At 41.9% G+C, this 16,305-nt stretch overlaps 1 protein-coding gene across 2 annotated transcripts in view; it reads left to right on the plus strand.

Moving 5' to 3' along the window:
* USP7 (ubiquitin specific peptidase 7) overlaps window positions 1-16,305 on the plus strand; it is a 77,327-nt gene that overhangs the window by 15,780 nt on the left and 45,242 nt on the right. The window lies entirely within an intron of this gene.

A 16,305-nucleotide genomic window follows, 5' to 3' on the forward strand; every position in this document is an offset into this window, starting at 1 on the left:
CGTGTATGTTTATTTCTTTATTTTAATATGGGATGTAATGGGGGGGGAAGTATATCTGCTAGGTGAAAATCTAGACAGTGTATTGTATCTGGTGGGGTTTGTGAACAAGCTTAAACAGGTAAAGACTCTCCTGTTACGTGTGCACAGCTAACTCCCCTTTTGTGTGGCTTAGCTGGGAAAAGTACAGCCGTGTTGTATTACCACCCTGATAAACACAACACGTTGCCACTTACTTGTGGGCACCTGCTTTTTGTAGGTGCAATAACTGAATATTGTATCAAAGGGTTCGTTTGTTTTTTTTGCTGGTCTGGGTGCTGTGTCCCAGAGTGCAGCTTCTCCTCCCTGGTAACCTCCAGCAAAATAACCGTTCTCTTCTCAGCCCCAGTCTATTTTGTCGTCGTTCTTGTTGTCTTCTATATCTCTTCTTATTCTTCATTGCAAGGGCATGGCATGGCTCTTCTTTTTTTTCTGAAAGAATGTTCCCCCTTTCAGAAAGGGAAGGGTATTCCTGTATGGGTAACAGTTGCAGTTAAATTATGACAGTCTCTAGTAATTCTGAAATCCTGGTCTTATTCTGACTTTGACCTGGAGCATCTGGAGCTCGTTTCAGGTTTGGGTCAGACCTGACTGTAATGACATTTAAATTGGAGCTTTCTGCTTCAATTCTGTCAGTTCGAGGTATTAAAAAAGCATTAGACTTCTAGATGAGAAACCTTCAAATAATGCTCACTAGTTGCAGATACTTTTTTTACATACTTTTATGTCTTAAGCAAGATCTCTTAAATTGCGTCCCCTCTGCTTCTGAAAGGAGAAACATCCTTATGGATTCTTAATTGATTTTTGTTTGTTGGTTTTGTTTTTTTTGGTTTTTTTTTTGTTTGTTTGTTTGTTTGCTTTTTTGTTTTGGTTTTTTTTTGTGAAAAAGGTCTGGAGCTGAGGAAGTGCCAGGAATTACATACTAGACAGTTTGTGGTGTACCTCTGTGTTTGGATTTATTTCTCTCTCCTCCCCCTGTGATCCACTGCCATGCACTGTCTCATGCTTGCCCCCCTCCAAGGAAAACTGTTAGCAGTTTTAAAGTCATGGAAAAGTAGTCCAGCAGGAAGAGAGGAAATGAGATGAGGATCCAGTAGTGGGGAGGACTGACAAAAATTCTGCTTTTGCATTCTCCAAGGGTATACTCAAAACCCTGAGAGCGTTTGTGGGATAAAAGTTATAGCAGGAAATGTAAATGGACCAGCTAGAGGAACAGAAGTGTGAGCGGTGAGGGTTTCTGTGAGTTTTTAGCAGTTGGTGACACAGGCCGCAAATGCTACATTATTAGAGAGAAAAATAGAGGGTGGGGAGAAAACTTAAGGGACTTACAGTTTTCCTGAGACATTGGGAGAATCATTCATCATCAATAGAATAAAGAATTTGAGATGCATCTTAATTCGGTGATGATGTTTATACCAGCTTCTAGCCAGAGGCAAAGCAGGAAGGCAGTAATTAATTTTTGGAAGTCCTCAAAATTTGCTTCAGATGAGTGGTGCTAGCGATGGAGCAAAAATAGAAGTAGTTGGGAAGATTTGCCAGAAAGAATAGAGTATTGAGATTGGGAGGGTATTTTTGGAATTGGGGTGTTTTGCAGAGCATAAGAAAGATGTAATTCACTGGGTGACGTGCAGTAGTCAGCTGTTCTAAAACACATTTTCAAGTCTGTTTTGTTGCCTTTATGCTCTTAGAATAGTTGACCAGAAAGCTATTGAAATACTGTCTGAGGATTTGGCTCATGAAACAAAAAAGAAAATGTAATATGTAATAAATAAGAAAGTAAATACACAACAAACATGTGAGCAGTGAAGTACAACTTCCTCTTCAGAATATATTTTTGCTCAAAAATGTGCTAATTATAACCGCTGCCACATGTGAGGTGACTGGCTTCCCAAAGAAAAAGGAGAAGAATTTTGACCAACTTGTTTTGTCTCCCTTTTCAGGGAAAAACTAATTTGGGTGGTGACACGTGAGGGCATTAATGAGAGCGCTGAAATATGCAAGAGCCCCAGCACATAAAATAAACTCCATCCGAAGCATCATCCCTTCACCCTTCATCGACTTGGTTGCACTGCGAGATGAAATCTAAATTACATGGGTGCAAGGTCTCATTTCGTGAATGTGTCTCTCAAATTTCTGTTTCTAAAATAGTTGTTTGCATGATTTGCATAAACCACGTAGTTTTGAAGTTTGCAGCTGCAAATGTTACTGTACGATGTACATGGTTCAAGAAGCCCTGTCTGTGATAAAGAATTGTTTTAAAAATGATTGCTGCTTTACAGGTGTTCCACTGTTTATCAGTAGATTTTGGTTTTTTCTTGTTTGTATTCCCAGTAGCTTAATTTTGGAGACCTGAATTTTTCTGTTCTCAGCTAATGCAGGTATGGGCGAGTACATTTAGTTTCTTTGCCTCATTGATTTCAGTGCATTTGTGTTAGGTTTTGAAAGAGAAGGCTAGCTTCAAAAGGTGTCTACGGTTGCCTTTTTTGTGTGTATATTGTTTTCTCCAGAATACAAAGTGTAACTTCTTTCCTGATTGTGTGGCTACCTGGACCCCTGGCAGCCTTTTTGGCACCAGAACAACTGGTTGGCTATTTGACACTTGAATAGTTAAACAGGAAAAGGTTTTTTTGTCACTACTTAAAAGTTTTCTTTTGTTTTCACTTTAAAAAAAAAAAAAAGTGACTTAAAATTGCTGACAAAAAAAGTGATAAAGTTGTCAGTGGAGTGCTTAACTGAGGATTATAAAATTCCTGTTCCGCATTCTTTTAAGAATTCCTTGGTAAATAACGGAAACTACCACCTGAGATTCCAGGTGTTTTCTATATAAAACAGTTTTTCAGCTGTATTATTTGTTTGAAGAAAGTTGTTCTTTGCGTAGACAGTATTAAATAATTAACACAATTTAGTGCTAATTTTGGTGTCTGCTAACATTTGGATGTTTTCAAGTACAGTAACTTATATCTTCAAAGCAGTAAAGAGAAGCTGATCTTCAGAACATTTTACATCAATAATCAGCTCTTTCTCAGAGCCTAAATAATTATTTCCCTGCATTAACACTTGGGGGTAGAAAGGTTGCTGTCAGAATGGAAAGGGAAAATAAAGGTTAAATCTTACGTAAAAGTGAATGCTGAGGAAAGCCTGAATTGCTCTGGGACCTAATGGTTCTGTTGTCAAGACTGAGGAAGACTCTTGGTTCGGTCCTCTGTTAAGGCTTTTTAAATTATTTTAATGGTTGCTGGTGTTTGTGCTACAAAGTAGGGGAAGACAGAGTAGCCACCTGGCAAATGATTCAGTAAATTAAGCCTGGCCAGAAATTTAATGGCAGTGGTTTCTTGGGAGTGTCCAGACCCCAAAATCTTCATGGAGGCTCCGGTCAAAATGAGGACGCTTCTGATGTAGGGAAGGGGATTTTCGTGCCGAACGGGAGCGGGATGGGGTAAACCACCCCAGAGCCAGTGCTCCTCGGGGCACCAGCCCTGAGCCTCTCGCCTGTTTGAAGCCAGGGACGTCGCCAAGCCCCCTGTCCCAGCTAGGTGCTGCTCCCACGTACGCTCATTCTCTGCCTGTCCTCTTTGGCTTGGTGCAGGTCTTGTAGAACGTGGAACAGTGCTAACAGAGGAGGTTGGAAAACGAGCTTATTAAGTAACAACCTCAAAAACTCCTGGGAACCATGTCTTTCAGGAATTTGGGAAACTGGTGGAGAATAGAAAACTCTGAAATCTGTGTCTTGGAGAACAAAAAAGCAGTTTCTTGTCCAGCTCATTGTAAAGCATCCCATTTGAAAAAGGCATGGTTTTTGTTTTGCTCATTCTGCGGTTGTTAATTTTTAGATGAGAGCATAATTATGTCTTGTTAATTACAGTGAAAACAAATGGTAAAATTAACCCAAAGTGTAGGTTTTTTTTTTTTTTTTGGTAGTAGGAATCTCTTAAAATCATAGTTTATCATTATGCTTGAAATGTGTGTGTTAATAAACTTAAACATAAACTGAATGTCAGTAGAAAATAATGATTTTCCCAGCAGCGCTGCTTATATTGCTGGGAGTAAACAGTAAATGCTCCTCTGTTACCAGGACGTGCACGTGTGTGTGTATCAGTTCACATAAAGGGCTTAAAAAAAAAAAAAACAAAACAAAAAAAACCAAACAAAAAAACCCCCAAACGTTGAATGGTTTAATTGTTGTTGTCGTTTTCCCCACGGTTAATCTAGACTTGTAAAAGCGACCCTGACATGAGGTTAGGGTTTATCAGCGCTGGGCAGACCCACGCTAATTGGTTCAGCCCTGCGCTTTGCTGCTGCGGCCGCTGATGTGTGATGCAGTTCCTCCTGCGGCATGCTCAAACGAGGAGGAAGCCCTCAGAAGCGCCGACGCAGGCCTGGGAGGCCGAGCCGTCGCCTCTGGGTGCAGGGCTGGTGGGGAGCCCGGGGCTGATCCGACGCAGGGCTGGGAGGCCGAGCCGTCGCTGTGGGTGCAGGGCTGGTGGGGAGCCTGGGGCTGATCCAACGCAGGGCTGGGAGGCCGAGCCGTTGCCTTTGGGTGCAGGGCTGGTGGGGAGCCCGGGGCTGATCCAACGCAGGGCTGGGAGGCCGAGCCGTTGCCTTTGGGTGCAGGGCTGGTGGGGAGCCCGGGGCTGATCCGACGAAGGGCTGGGAGGCCGAGCCATCGCCTCTGGGTGCAGGGCTGGTGGGGAGCCCAGGGCTGATCCGACGCAGGGCTGGGAGGCCGAGCCGTCGCTGTGGGTGCAGGGCTGGTGGGGAGCCCGGGGCTGATCCCGCTCCTTGCCCCGTGCCGCCTGGGTGCTTCTCGGCAACTGGCGATTGTTTTCCTTGAAGTGGAAGAGAAGCGTGACTTGGGTGCGCTCTTATTGTGAAGGCAAAGTGCTAAACGCTTCTCTGATAGGCATTTTTTTCCCCACAGTGAAATTTATAGACAGTGCAAAACTGTGTTTGGAGTCAGGAATCTTGGATTTTTATTTTTTTTTTAAACTCCATTCATTTTACCGCATTTTTACACAGTGTGAACTTTAGGCTGGTAACGGGTTTTTCGGTATGAATGTTCACAAGCTTCTTACAGAAACTCTGCATATCTACATAAGATCAGCCACCCTGGACTGAGCAAAAATTGTGTTTAACCTGGTGTCTTGGGGGCTGTCAGTAGCAGATGCCTATGTTAAATGTTGGGGCAGGGGAGGTATGGGGGGTTTCCTTCCCCGCTGTGCTCACCCCGAGGGTGTCTGAGCCTGGCCGGGCTGCCTCCCAGCCTCTTCACCGCTCCTGATGGAATCTTCTTCCATTCATTGCTTTGCCTTCGGAAGGGAATGGGGAATAATGTATGCTTTGTATAAGTTCACGGTGCTTTTGCATCTTGAACACTGAGTGCAGCCTGGTTAACAGTCTTGCTTTCCTCCTCCATCTTAAAAAGGTATAGGAGAAGTAAAGAAGTTACAACGATGAAAACAAAGATCACAAAAGGTATCGAATGGCCGCTGTAGCAGGACTGGCTGAGTAGACTAGGAAGCGTCCGTCTGGCCCTAGTGTCGTGGATAACTGAGGGAAGATGTGCTAAAAGTCTGGGAAGCACAAGTGGCAGAAGAAGGTGAAACAGAAGCAATGTAAGACCCAAGAACATCGAATGTAACATCAGAGAGCAGGTTGAAAACAAACAAGAAAAAGAGTTAGTTTGTAAAACATAGTTAAACTGTGGCACTCCTTGCTGGGATGTGGTAAATACTAGTAATGTCCACCGGTTTACAAAGTTGGGGCACGTGCTCATAAAGTGTTTTGAAGGGCAGAGACACCATCTGCAGATCAGGAATCTCAGAGCCATGAGGTGGGGGCCTGGGAGGGTGCCCTGCAGCAGCGTCCCTCCCCAATCCCGGTCCCTTCAGCCTGCCATGGCTTCCTTTGTCGGCCGGCGTCGAACCTGCGTGCTGTGCTTTGTGGGCCTCCTGTTTTGCACTGGTGCCGCTGCCTTTGAGCCAGAGGGAGCTGGGAAGGTGTCTTGGCCTCCACGGCATCTTCTGACAAAACGTTTCATAGCTTTCAGCAGTTTCACATGTGGCATGAAAAAGGATTTTGTTTGTTTCCTTCAAACTCACATTCTGGTGATTTCATGTAAAGCCCCTTGTATTGCTAGTAGTAGAAAATAATTGTTCTCCAGTGGTTTTTGTTTAGTTGTTTGGTGGTTTTCCTCCTCCATGCTATTCAGGATATTTGTCTGGCGTATCCTGTACCCCCCTTTAGTCACCTTTTCTCTGAAGTGAATATATCTAGTCTATTTTCTCTGTCCTCGTTCTTAACCTGTTAATGTGTTATATGAAGAAGTCAAACCAGCACACACGGCAGGCTTTATTTACAGTTCTCCCTTACAGACAGTATCTTTCTGCTTCCACATTACAATTCAGATTGTTGTAGTATTCAGTGCACTGTGCTAATTAGAGCCCACAGTACTTCTTCTTTATAGAGGCACCGCTTCAAGAACGCTCTAGTCAGGTACTGTGCTTCGGGAGTCCCAAGATCATCCAGTTGTGCATCCCAGCTGAGTAGCATATGCATCAAGTGGCACGGCATCTGTCACCGCTGTCTGTGTACCCAAGGATGTTTTTGCATTTTTCTGGATTCACCATAGGACTACCAGATCAAGTTTGTAGATGATTTGGCTTGTGATTTCATGCTGCTTTGCTGTAATAGCCACCTTTAAAACAGGTTTAGTAGTTGCGTAGTTAGCCTAAAAGGAGTGATTCCTTGTGAACATATTTGATTTAGATTCCTTTACTGTTCAGCAAAGAAGCTTGGGTTTAAGCTTGTTTGTGTTGTCAAATGAGAAGGAAATACCGTTAACTCTGCTTGCTTTCTTTTTCACAATTGTGTAACAGTTTTTAAAGTTATTCTCCTGAATGTGATTTGTTTGCCTTTCCCTCTTCTCACAAAAGCCTAGTCTCAGAATGACTAGTTACCTGTAACCACTAAGTCAGATTCCTGTGAACGTACTTTACATACCTATCTGTTTCTCCGCACAGCAGAAAGCATAAGGAAGAAGAGGTAAAACAAGATCGATGCTAGCAAATCCAATGATAAAGGAAGACCTTTAAAAGCATTACTGAAAATAACAGGAAGAAATGCTGAAGGTGTTAGATCCTAGGTGTGAGGCCTCTGATGTGCACATCGCACAGTTTCTCTAGCTCAGAGTGATCTGTCCTGTTTAAAGGTAAATTAAGGTGTGAGGCTAAATTAAGGTATGAGGTTAAAAGTTAATTTTTTTTTTCCTCCTAGTGTCTGTAAAATTAATTGCAGTGCAAAATCAGTTTTATTACCCATTCTTGTTGTTTGCTAGGAAATTATTTTTGCATTTAAACTCTAACATGCACAGACCAACGGTGTTTCAACGGTTTAAAAAATCATGTCAGAATTAGGAAAAAAAAGATTTAATACGTTCATGCTCCCTTTCCGTGCTACTGGTAGTGTGAACGAAGCTCAGTATACTTCAGGACTGAGTTCAGGAGTGAGCAGTGCAAGTAGCATCTGCTGTAAGTATGAATCCATTCTCAGACAGAATTTCAGAATGTGAAATAATGGTGAATAATATTTTGACTTTGTAACAAAGTCACTACACATGCAGTCTACCTTCAGAGCTAGTTTGGGCAAGTGGTATATGTAATCATACTAACCCAATTTTCAGAAAGAGTAAGACAACATTTTATATTACTGCTAACCTTGCAAAACCTTTTTGCTGCTTAAGTACATAGCAAGCATTCAGTCATAGTATTTACTTTAATAGATATACCCCTGAACTTTCTGAAACTGTGGACTGTACTCATCCAGAATGATACAGAAGTGAGTTCTGAAAACGTATGTAGCTGACTGACTACTAAAAATTACGTTGGTCCAGGTGGTGAAGGTGTATGCTTGTCTATACTTTCACAAGAAAAGAGGGAGGGGCTGATGGGAGCAGAGTCACCAGTCCCATGATGTGCTCATATTATTATCCAAATAAACTCATTTTAATTGCTATTTAATTTGTCTTTTTTTAAAACACCAAGAATGTGATGGCAGCGCTATAGCATGCTGAGCGTGGTGTCATGTATAAACACAAACGCTCTGCGATGCTTGGCTGCCCTGGCTCCAGCTGAGAGTGTATCCTTTTCTTCCCTGTGTCAGAAGTTCATTTTTCTTTGAGTAGTGTTTCAGCCTTTCTAGTGATGATTGCCGAAGAGCTTAGCGTTTGTTGTTGCAAGAGATAAGTCCCTTACTCAGTAAAGCAGTAAAACATAAAGAGGGGTGTGATACTGGAAAAACACATTGTTTAGGGTGTGTCCAGTAGGTTGGGACGGAGTGCCTTGTCTTCGGCAAAGATGTAATCATGCTACCATCTCTGGAATGTGCAGAGACAAGACGTGACGAGTTAGGGTAGTCGCTTCTACAGCCTTGCTGCTCTAGATACAGTAAAGAGGAGGTAGTGCAAGTCCAGTAGCTGTTGCCATAATAGGTCGTGACACTTCTGATGTTTCAGCCTTTCCTTATCGTGGAAGAAAATAATTTGTCATGTCAACTGTTCTAGTTACTGGTTTTTGAGTATTACATGGGAGCCAGAAGCAGTCGTCTTCCTTCCTTTCTTCCTGATCTGATAGTTTTCTAGAAGTGCAACCTAAGCTAACAAAGCTCATCAGACTAAGAAAAAAGGAACTATGAAAGATTTTTCAGCAGACCTTCGCTTGCCCTGATGACTGCCAAGGGGTTGTGGCACTGTGGAATGGGTAAAGCCAGGTTAGTGAGGCAGGCAGGTTGGTATCTTTCTGATAAATAACATCACTGGACTGAAGAAAAACTCATGCTGGTGCTGCTGTCTACCCCAAGTTATAAATGCCTGGAGCTTAAAAAGTGTATGAAATATTTCTTAAAATGAGAAGGCTGTCTATACAAACTCCTTCAGCAAGAGCATAAAGTTGTAAATATGCTGGATAATTATAGGTGTGTTGTTAGTGTCCAAACTGAACTCTGGTTCATGCAGTCTTTCATTTAACACTGAATTATTCATAAAGCAATGAGTTAAACTGCTGAAAGCAGGCAGTAATGTAGTCACTGCTTGTTTTAGTAAATTTTTCGGGGTGACTTCTTAAATGGCAGCTTTTGATCCACTGAGTAATTGCATTGATAATAGCCTAAATGCTTATACATGTCTATAAGAAGTTAATCACATTTTTAAGACTTGAAATTTTGTTTTGTAAAGTGCCCTCAGACAGCTTCTCTCTTCAAAGATAAGCAGATAAATGAGTTGCTGCAGCAAATTGCCTAGTTTATGGAGCAGGTTCTGGGTAGGCTATTTGTTCTCAGCTATTTTTCGATCCACAAACTTACATTGCACCTCCCTTTTGTTTTCAAGTAAAGATAAGTTTCTCAGTAGGATGAAGTTTCAGATACTATTTACCTTACAGACTGGTATCTTTCATGCATGTCGTTTAGTGTTCAGGAGCTTCTTAGAGTAACAACTTATTTGTTTTATCTACGACTAGAATAGTCATGTAACCTATTAATACAATCAATTTTTTTTTTGAGTCATTAGGTACATTGGCACAATTTAAAACCCGTCTGGCCATCCTCTTTTGTCAAAATGTTCTCTTTGGACAGGCAGACATAACGATAGGAATACAAGGCAACAGCAGTATAATGATTGATCAGCGTAATAAGTGCTGGCTGCGGTGTTACTGTCTGTCTAGTCATTGCTAAATATTTTGTAGGCATGGCAGAGATGATGAGTCTGCTTCCAGGAAGTTGTCCCATCCCAGTAATGTTTTCTTCTTCATTTACTGTCTTGTGTAGCATCATCTCCTTCTGTGGGGGATTTGCAATTCACAGTCAATAATGCAATAATTATTTGTTTCAGATGACAATTAGAGGGTAAGAGACTTCCGTATAATACTGTTTCTATTTTTCTTTAAGTTCTAATGTTGACTACTTGCTCTTTAGTAACTAAATGTCCTTTCTTTCTTTCTAAATTTGCTAAGGCAAATTTTGAAAGCATTGAAGACCTTTAAACCTTGCGTCCCTAGCTGCAAGTCATTTCACTTCTATGCTCATAACACCTCTCTCTCTTAATCTGTAAGCTTGCCTCTTGCCTCCTGATACTTCTCTAGAAGCCTTTTCCCCTGAAGACTTAGTCATTGTCCTTCATAGCTTTCTTGTTTAGAGGTTTACAGTGCTAGATAACCTTTGGACACTGGTTCAGGTAATGAAGAAGAAGGGAACCATGAAGGAATAAAAATAATAAATGAAACAAAAGCAAATTACCCACCATTTTGCTAATGTGAGAATTAACTATTAGCTGTAAATGCATAGTACACTCTTTTTACAAGTCATGGAAACATCTGTGGCAGCAGTTATCTGCACCTTGACAGCAGTCTGTAGGATCTTAGGGAATTACGTCCTTCCCTTTCTCCTCCTCCCATTCTGCTGGCCAAACTAATCTCCATCTCTGTTACTGTTTCACCCTTTAAAAATGTTTTAGGTGGATTGCTTTATTTTTGGATGCCTTTTGAAAGGCAGGCACACTACAGAAATTGGTTGATGCTTCTTCAGAATTTCATTACGGCAACCTAGAACTGACTTTAAAAAATGAAACTGTGTAGCACACTTCTCATTTAATTCCTTTTCTCCGGAGTCCCTTTGTGCAGTAAGTGGTGTTTGTATTGTAACTGCAGGTAGGGATTAGAGGCCAAATAGTTTCTCTTATTTTTGAAAGGCTGAGTTCTTCCAGAGCAAGTGAGAGGAAATTTTTGCTTTGAACGCTTCTGGTTGTTTAAAGATTGACTATTGTAAGTTAATTTCATTCAGATCATAGAGTTGGGAACTTGTTTAGCTAATTTTAGTGTGTGTGTGTGTTTTTGTTTTGTTTTTTGGGTTTGTTTTGGTTTGGTTTTGTTTTGGTTTTTTTTTTTTTTTTTTATTTTTAAACCCTGCCTCCTGGGAGTAATTCATGCCTATTAATCTGGCTTTCATAGCAATGGTTTCCAGACTTTTAGAGAAGCAAGTCGCTGGTGCCCATAGGTTTTCTCCTGAGTTGTTAGTGTAGTCACATAAAAAACAGTTCTGCTGGTTCGATAGACTACCTGCAGCCTGCTTACAGGCATGGGTTGGGGAGTCTGTGCTACAGAGAGTTGTGAAGTAACCTGTTCACATCGTTTTTTCCAGTTAAAGGCAGGTATTCTTCATCATCTTCACATTGTTCTAAGTTTCCTGCTTGCCTTCAAGGAGTAATATCCTTGCTTTAAGGTTTTCTGAATGAGTCTCATCAGTGTCCTCTTTGCACCACCACGGTTCGGTAACTGCTTCAGAAAGCACCGCGCTTACTGCTTGCTTTAGGGATTTTTCAATTATGTATTTTGATATGCTGCCCAACTATTACAATAGCAAAGGTCAATTTGGTGGTAAAAGAGATGATATTTAATATAGCACTTGAAATCGTTGAATGTTCTTCATGATAATTTCTAGCAATGGTGATAATTTTTTTTGTGTGGTATTATCCATGCGAAACTGGCATTCTGCATTATGCACTGAAGAAGCAAACTTTTACAGAGGTTTATTTGAAATACTGCCTGATACATTTTAAAATATTTATTTTTAAAACTCTTTTTTAAAGAGTTTATAGTATGTTCCACAGTTGAAGAGGAGTTACGCAGCGAGCGCTGAGGACTGGCGGCTCGGCGGGGCTGTCCCAGAGGGGGGTTACAGGTTCCTCCGCTTTCAAGCGGTCCAGAGAGTCCTGACGCTGAGGTGCAAAGCTGGACCTGGGCTGTGTGTTCAGCATGCAATTGATATCCTTTGGTGCTGATGTAATTTGACTGCTACAAGGCTGACTTTGCGCATTTTTCAGTGGGATTTACATAGCCTGACTTTATTCTTATCTCCTACCACCTTATATTTTTGCTCACTAAGTCCCTTTTCTCAGTGTTTACTGCAGCTTGATGCATCCATTGGAATTCACCCCCCCAATTTATCATATCTGTACATACAGTTCTATTTATGTTTTTAAAAAAAGTATTAAAAGACCTTTTAAAAACTTCGTTTATAAAGGCTTTGAGTCTAGAATGTCCATGTAGTCCAGCAGCAAGGGGGAAAGTCTTGTGTTTTCGGCCCCCCCCCCCAAAGGCAGAACCCTGGCTATGAAGTCTGTAGTGTCAAAGTCTTCAAGCTGCTGCCAGCAGTGACTGACTTCTCTTCAGCCCGCTAATGCTACCGTTAGGGCAACTCCCTCGTCGTTTCTGGGATAGCTGTGGCAGTTCTTCATGGAGGTCTGTGCAAACCGGCTGTAGTGACATGTCAAAGTCCTCAGTACTAGTGATTTCCGTCGTGAGGCAGTTGTACGTGATAATTGTAGGCAAGTTTTTAGTATCACTATTACTCCTCCGTTGCGGTCTCTTCAACCTCAAAAGGAAACAGAAATGTTTCATAACCTGCTGGAGAGACTACTTCAGTTTCTCCTCTGTGGCTGCCACATCCAAAAGCTAATGACAACCATAGATAATCTTTCAAAATTTGAATACTTGGTGTGATATGAGTCATGACTGAAAGCTATGAAGTTAGTAGCTCGCTGTCATCATTGTTAAACTAGTAGCAGTATTCTACCGTAATTTAATTGCTGCGATAGTGGAGTCATTCTGTAGCTTTTGTCCACGTGTGACTGCAAGCACGTGTTTGCTGCTGAGCAATGTATCCTACCTCTGGGGGAGAGAGGAAATTCTGCAATACTCCTGTCTTATAACAGGACTTGGGTTGTGCCAAAAGCCACGTGATCTTGACAAAATCTTCTCTGCTTTCTCATTAATAGGAAAAAAAATATAGCAAACTTCGAGATTCCTTCCCTGTAGATTTGAATTATTGTGAACAGTAGAACAAGAGAGCACTGTATCTTTCAAAGACATGGAGTTCATCTTATTAAACGAGCTGAATCCATCCGAACAGCTTTGTTTCAGTACAGTCTTTTTTAATCATTGGTGCTATTTTTGTTCTGATTACTTAACAGTGTGAGTATTTGAGTATGATAATGTTGATGTCATAGTCCATATCAAGGAGGTGGGGTGTTTTTTGTTTTTTGGTTTTTTTTTGTTTGTTTGTTTGTTTGTTTGTTTTAAATACTTTCTGTAAGGTCTGGCATCCCATGGCAAGGTTGTCATGTTTGGTTTTTTGTTTGTTTTGTGTGGTTTTGTTTTGTGTTTTTTTTTCTTTCCTTCCCCTTAGCATCAATTGCAATAACCATTTTGCTTTCTGGCTTTCATCTCAGCACTGCAGTGACAGACTTACTTAATGAGCGATGAGAAGTGTGCACCTGCAGAGCCACTTACGTACGATCCAGTAATTTGTCTGTGTAAGGTGACTGACACTTCTTACTAACTGCCCAAGCTGTATTGTCATGCTCCAGTTTCTTTCCAGTTGCATACGTCAATTTTTAGACTTGATTTCATTTCATCATTCGTGATCTTTCAGTAAATAAGTGAAAGCTCTTGGTTTTCTCAAACTCACTAATATCTGAAATGCCTCTTCTTGGAAGGTGGCTTAATCTCCAACCTGCAGAGAAAAACAGTCCCTATTCATAAGGTCACCTCATGCTTTGTTGTAATACTTTCTTAATTTATGTGGTTTATGTTAACTTTTGGTTGATTAATAGATTGCATCTTTAGTTTATTCCAGGGGTACGATTGAAACTGGGTATTCTGGTCTAGGAACGGACAGATGACATGAGCGGGGTGACGTTGACACACTGTGGTTTAAGCTGCATTAAAGACAGCAGTGTATTAAGTAGTGTGTTTGGTAGGAAGGTTTTCCTGGCCAGTATGGACAGGTATTTTTTCTTAATCCTGTATTGTATAATTTGAATAAGTCTTTGGCACCGTTCTGCTTGAGGCAAAGGAAAACATGTTTCTTAATTAAGTCTTGGTATGATTTGACAGTTCTTTCCTATGAGCTCTTAAGGACAACAGAGGAAAACATAAATTACTGGTTTTCAATGCTACAGTTGAAAATAAATTTTGTCATACTGCTTGCTAGTATCTGTTGAAAAAGGACTGTGTTTTGTTTGTGCAAAGTATTTACTGTAGTAGTTGAATTTTGTTAAAAGTCAAAATTTTCCTTTATTTACAGAAGCCAAAAACATTCACTGGTGTTATCTGGGTTCCATACCTGAAAGCTGTGTTACAAAATGGGTGTCAGTAGATGTCAGAAGAAACAGCAGTGGCATACACCATGATTCAGTTTATCTTATCACAAAATAGTATCTCTCAGAAGCTGCCTCTGTTTATCTTTCAAGTTGATTGCTTTTGCTATGATCTCTTCTGCATTTTCTCCTTCCCCTCTGCTAACCATTCATTCTTTTGAGGAATGTAGAGCAGCGTCTCATAGCTCTTTATTTTATTAGTTAAGGACAGTTCTTTCCCCATAAAATACGGTTATCAACATGTAAATTCTCTGTTAAAAGAATATTTTGGATGAGCTTTTAGTGAAGAACTGACTGTTCCTCAGGTGTTCGCTTCAGTTTGTTTCTAGATACTAAGTTGCCTTGATGATGACTTTAATGCAAGGATTTTTTATTACTTTTATTTTTAATTTAGCGTAAGCAGTTGTTGCATTGCTGTAGGCATGCTGTATGCTTCCTGATAGAAGCGACTCAGAGGACAGCTTCCTTCTTAGACTATCACCATGCTGCCAAAAGATTAAAAAGGGGGAAAAAAAAAAAAAAGGCAAGCTGTGGGAATAAACTTAGTCATCTTTCCTTCTTATTCTTTTTTGTCACTTTTCCTGTTCTTGAGTTGCAGCAGTTCAAACCTGTGTACCCCCGCCAATTTTGTTGTAATGAAGTTCTGTGTATTTTAACTTGTTCCACTGCGCCACAGCCTTGCCAGTGCGGGTAGCTGCTGGTGGGGGCTTCTGCAGCTGTATCGCTCAGGAGCCGGTCTTCTGCAAACCTTTTTCTAATAAAATCAAAACTTTACATCATACTTGATTTTGCTTTCATACGAATAATGAGAAATGAGAAAGGCGCGCACTTTATTGTGGGTGCTGCATACTGTATGTTTCAGCATATACATTTCACTCATGCCTCAGTGAGGTTTGCTGCATCCTAGTAAGCTTCTGAAAGCTGTGTTTGAGCGTTAAGTTTGTGATCTCTTGTAGCTCTAATCCAGAAGCAAGTCTCTGACCTGATCTGTTTCTGTCCGTGCTCAGTGCAGAGGTTGTCAGTTCTGTGGATTTACTACAAGAGTGAGTAATCAGAATAGGAATGCCGGCCGCGACAGTGTCTTTTCCTGCGTGCCGCGAGTGAGGCTGCAGAAGCACGTTGCGCACACCTTGAGGAGAGGGAGGGCTGGGAAGCAACTGGTGGCTGGCCCTGCTTCCCTCCTCGCGTGGCTCGCCGGAGCCCCGGCCTTACTGCCCTGGCTTTTAAAAGACTCCAGTGGGTATCAGGCAGTGGTTGCCGCAGTCTGTCCGTCTCGAACGAGGGAAACGCCGCTGCGTTCGGACAGGCGGCGAGCGCCTGGGCGGGCGGGTGGGTGGGTTGGTTGGTTGGTTGGTAGCGGCCGGCGGCCCCACGCGGGCCGGCGGGGGCACGAACGCGGGTGGGGCCCGGGCCCGGGCCGGCCCCGCCGGGAGGCGCGGGCGGCGCTGTCCAGGGTGCTGAGGGGCCGGGCGCCGCGGGAGCGGCTGCCTGCTGGGGGACCGGCCAGTCGGTAACTCGGGTGCGGCTTTGGGGGGCAAAACCGGCCCTCCTTACAGAACTCGGCGGCTTTGGGGGTTCCGTGGTGTGGTAGCATATACAAGGTAATAGCAGGGCTGGTATGTCAAAGAGAAACTTCATCAGACACTCTTTAAAGAGTTTCTTTTAAGTAGTGCTCGTCCCTGAGATGGTTGCAAGCGGTTGTAGGTTTTACAAACAGTTTATTCAAGAATATATCTGCTTCCCTGTAATCGTGCTGAAATGATCCATCAGCTTTTGATGCGCAAGCGGTGGAAGGAGGCGTTGTTCAGTTGTTGGATAAATCGGGAAGATGCTTGTTCAATCAAAGCAATGCATCTTTAAAATAGTGGGGGTTTAGCTCATGGTGTTGTTTCATATCTCTTGTTTTAATTGTGTTTACATAGGTTTTAAACAGTTACTGTAGCAAAACTTAATAGCAATGGTGTTTATAAACGGGGAAATGTTACCTCTAAAATGTTCCTGAGATGATAAAGGATTTCCTTTCCAATTTTTCCCAAGTAAGATTTAAATCTTACTGTTATGTTTGA

The sequence above is a fragment of the Platalea leucorodia genome (assembly GCF_965183815.1).
Source record: "Platalea leucorodia genome assembly, chromosome: 5".
Taxonomy (NCBI): domain Eukaryota; kingdom Metazoa; phylum Chordata; class Aves; order Pelecaniformes; family Threskiornithidae; genus Platalea; species Platalea leucorodia.